Here is a 5,000-nt window from a genome sequence, read left to right as displayed (position 1 = left end):
GTTGGGGCAGCATATCAAAGAAGGACACCTCCAGACTGGATAAACTGATCAGGCGGGCCGGCTCTGTGGTCGGCATGAAGCTGGACTCACTGGTGACAGTGGCAGAGAGGAGGACACTGGACAAACTGCTGGACATTACTAACAATGCCAGCCACCCCATGCACACCGTCATCAGCAACCAGAGGAGCATGTTCAGTGGAAGGCTGCTCCTTCCCAAGTGTAGGACCAAAAGACTCAAGAACTCCTTTGTCCCTCATGCCATCATACTCTACAACTCCTCACTCGGGGGGAGGAGGAAATAGGGTAGAGGACAGAACAGAACAGGAAGGAAGGGAAGGAGTGGTAGCCACTCACTCCTTCACTGTGCAATACATTAATAATCTACTCACATACATACCTGGACTCTCTAACTGCTCTTAACTGCTAATTTATGCTAAATGTCTTTATTAACTGTATAATAACACAATACCATACATAGTCCTATATATCTATATATTTATCTTTATTTATCTGTAGTTTATTGTTGTTTACTGTTTGTTTACTTTTTTGTAAAAAATATTTTGATAAAAGTTTATTGTCATTGTTACTCTTATACTGTATTTTTTATTTTTTTTATTTTTTTATACCTCTTTATTTAAAGAGTGTTTTGTAAGCTGCTAAAATCTGCTGCTGGAGATCTAATTTACTTATGGAGTCATCCCAAAAGGATCAATAAAGAGAAGTCTAAGTCTAAAACGAAAACAAGATGACAGTTAGAGAAAAATAATCACCAGATACATTTCAAAAAACTTTATGGTAGTTAAGCGACTTTTGAGAGCTTTCATGTACAAAAATATATATATAATACCACTATGAAAAGCCCCAAAATCACCATCACCAAACCCACCAGACTCCATGTAAATAATCACTACTTTTATCATCGTAAAACACACTTCATTCAAAGTGGACAGAAACTAAATAAAACTACCAAAGCCGTCTTGGTTCATCTTTCCACTGTTCCAACAATCACCACTCTGGTTTGGTTGAAATAAACCCTTAATTCACCCATTTACATGTGGAGATATGCTGGCTCTATACACGCTAAAAAATCCTGATTATTTACATGGAGTCTGGTGGAGATATGCTGGCTCTATACACGCTAAAAGTCCTGATTATTTACATGGAGTCTGGTGGAAATATGCTGGCTCTATACACGCTAAAAATCCTGATTATTTACATGGAGTCTGGTGGAGATATGCTGGCTCTATACACGCTAAAAGTCCTGATTATTTACATGGAGTCTGGTGGAAATATGCTGGCTCTATACACCCTAAAAGTAGTGATTATTTACATGGAGTCTGGTGGAGTTCGGTGATGGTGATTTCAGGGCTGTTTCATGTTAAACTAAAAGGATCTTACTCTTTAACTAAAAGGTCTATCTCTGTAGGGATCCTTTCTATGATTTTATCAGACACTTAGGCCTCCTCCACACTGGCTGCGTGGCGTGTCCGTTTTATTTCGGCTCCCATGGTAACAGGTTAGAGCTTGCACACTGCCTGCGTGACACGCACATCTCAAAACACGTGCATGCTAGAAATAGGACCAACGCCTATTTTTTCACGCGACATGCAAGCATGTTGGAAGCGTTTCCAGGCAAAATAGAATACGAAAAGATGTTTATATGTTGTTTTGACACGAATACATTTAATAAATGACATGTTGATGTTTGGAAGTCTCGAGGTTTTGACATAAAAGTTGATAAAACAATAACATGCACTTTATTATCTCAGGAAAGGAAAATGAAATATGAATATATATATATATATATATATGTATCATATATCATATAGAAATATGTGCAAACAAATGTACAAACACAAAAATATTGACAAAATAAAGTAGAAGAACACGTTATTATTTCATTGTTTCAATGGGAAACATACATGTGTACAGATGAGGCTAGCAGCAGCAGCACCAAGTCAGACACATTTCTGGTGTGCAAAGACAGAAAACGCCATGCAGCCGCCACGCCACGCTCACGCCACGCTCATGCCACGCTCACGCCATGCAGACAGTGTGCAGGAGGCCTTCAAATAATAATCTGAGTCTGTCAGCGGCAAAAACTGAACTTTTAGTGGACACTAACTTACGCTGAACATCTGTCCTGTGGGGTTACATTGCGGCTTGGTTCACAGCTGCTAGTTACAGCGTTCTCGCTCAATACTGGACCCATTTCAAAGATTGTTGTTCACATCGGTCACTTAGACACCAACGCATGGGGAAATAAGAGTCCAGGTTGAAAAAAAAAACCCTCCCCCAAATGACCCTTTAAACAAAGCACATAACTCTTAAAATGTGCTGTTCTGGAGTCAAAGTGTGAATTAAATTCTTCACATAACTTCAGAAGAAAATGTCCGAGTGGGCGTTTGGTCTGATAGCTTCACCCGCTCGGGGACATTTTGACCTTTCAGCTCATCATTCATCAGCTCAACGTTTGGGACAACCTGCACACCGTTCACTCAGTAAATGTGATGTCAAACTGCGATAAAAAAAGAAAAGAAAGCAGGAGCTTTCTACCCTCTTCCACCCTCCACCCCCGCCATAATAAAACACATCCTTTTGTTTCCCAAGCTTAGCTCTTAGAGATGCAGCCAAACAGAGGAAGCAGCGACACAAATTGTTTGCGTGGCGGCTCCCATCAAGGCCAAATAGCAGCGCCTATCATCATCACCATCACCACCATCATCATCATCATCATCATCATGCTGCTATCACGATCACGATCGCTCGGCTCTGCCTACTTAGGATGCACTTCTGGGGTTTGGATGTGTCTCTGTCTGGCACCCATTTCCCCTCCCGTGCGAAGGCATTGACACCTGCGAAGATTGAACATCCCGTCACACAGAAAGTGCCTTTTGTCAGACTAAATATGTTTCGCTATTTGCTGCTGCCATTAGAGGGAGAGAGAGAGAGACAGAGAGAGAGAGAGACAGAGAGAGAGAGAGAGAGAGAGAGAGAGAGAGAGAGAGAGAGAGATATATCTTTTAATACCATTGTTATGCTCAGAGTATTCATATCCCTCTCTCTTTTTGTCGGTCTGTCGGCTGGAGATGGAGCGAGGGTTTTGCCGGCAGAGGTGATGGCGCATTAGTGGCATTTTCGATGCGTCCGGGATGACAGTATATATTAACGGCGGGCGGGCAGGCAGGGCGGGCGGGGCGGGGGGGGGGGGGGGGGGGTTTCTCCTGTGTGCCTTTTGTCAAAAAGCTGTCAGTCTATCAGATCGCTGAAGTTATGCCGGCTGTTAACTGGGTTTGCTGAAAATGGTTTAGAGTATTAGGACAATAGCAACAGGACTGTGGAGGGGGGGGGGGCTGTCAGGGTGACTTAAGTGGGTATTTTTTTGGAGGATATATGAATATATATGTGTGTGTGTGTGTGTGTGTCTGTGTGAGTGTGTGTGTGTGTGTGTGTGTGTGTGTGTGTGTGTGTGTGTGTGTGTGTGTGTGTGTGTGTGTGTGTTTGCCTGTGTGTTTGCCTGTGTGTGTGTGTGTGTGCCTGTGTGTGTGTGTGTGTGTGTGTGTGTGTGTGTGTGTGTGTGTGTGTGTGTGTGTGTGTGTGTGTGTGTGTGTACAGTGACAGACAAGAGCAGTCTGCTCTGCAGTGGAAGTCGTGATTCTTTGTTGAGCTAAAAGGTCTGAAATCAGAATCAGAAGAAGCGATACTTTGTTCTTTTCACTCTGATGGTTTGATGCTTTTTACTTACTTACTGTACGCATAGGTGTAATTTAAAGGGGGGGACGGGGGGGTTACAGCCCCCCCAATAATCAAAACTGGCCAGGGCAACACACATCAAAAACCCATTATTATTTCCTTTCCATAAATAAAGACATTTGTACCATGAGTAGATGCAGAAAAGGCACACAACGCAAATATTTTAAATGTGGAGATCTCAATTAGCCTGGTCCTACGAGACTCTGGTACACTAACCTGGTCCTACGAGACTCTGGTACACTAGCCTGGTCCTACGAGACTCTGGTACACTAGCCTGGTCCTACGAGACTCTGGTACACTAACCTGGTCCTACCAGACTCTGGTACACTAGCCTGGTCCTACCAGACTCTGATACATTAGCCTGGTCCTACCAGACTCTGGTCCATTAGCCTGGTCCTACCAAACTCTGGAACACTAGCCTGGTCCTACGAGACTCTGGTACATTAGCCTGGTCCTACCAGACTCTGGTCCATTAGCCTGGTCCTACGAGACTCTGGAACACTAGCCTGGTCCTACGAGACTCTGGTACACTAACCTGGTCCTACCAGACTCTGGTACACTAGCCTGGTCCTACGAGACTCTGATACATTAGCCTGGTCCTACGAGACTCTGGTACACTAGCCTGGTCCTACCAGACTCTGGTACACTAGCCTGGTCCTACCAGACTCTGGTCACATTAGCCTGGTCCTACCAGACTCTGGTACACTAGCCTGGTCCTACGAGACTCTGGTACACTAGCCTGGTCCTACGAGACTCTGATACATTAGCCTGGTCCTACCAGACTCTGGTCCATTAGCCTGGTCCTACCAGACTCTGGTCCATTAGCCTGGTCCTACGAGACTCTGGTCCATTAGCCTGGTCCTACGAGACTCTGGTCCATTAGCCTGGTCCTACGAGACTCTGATACATTAGCCTGGTCCTACCAGACTCTGGTCACACTAGCCTGGTCCTACCAGACTCTGGTACACTAGCCTGGTCCTACCAGACTCTGGTCCATTAGCCTGGTCCTACCAGACTCTGGTACACTAGCCTGGTCCTACCAGACTCTGGTACACTAGCCTGGTCCTACCAGACTCTGGTACATTAGCCTAGTCGTATAGTGTTAACTAGCTAGCGGTGGGCTAACGTTAGCTGCTGTCGAGTATAGTGTTAACTAGCTAGCGGTGGGCTAACGTTAGCTGCTGTCGAGTATAGTGTTAACTAGCTAGCGGTAGGCTAACGTTAGCTGCTGTCGAGTATAGTGTTAA

Source organism: Sander vitreus, chromosome 20, assembly GCF_031162955.1.
Source record: "Sander vitreus isolate 19-12246 chromosome 20, sanVit1, whole genome shotgun sequence".
Lineage (NCBI taxonomy): Eukaryota > Metazoa > Chordata > Actinopteri > Perciformes > Percidae > Sander > Sander vitreus.
The sequence above is the reverse complement of the archived record's forward strand: the minus strand, read 5'-3'. Positions refer to the sequence as shown.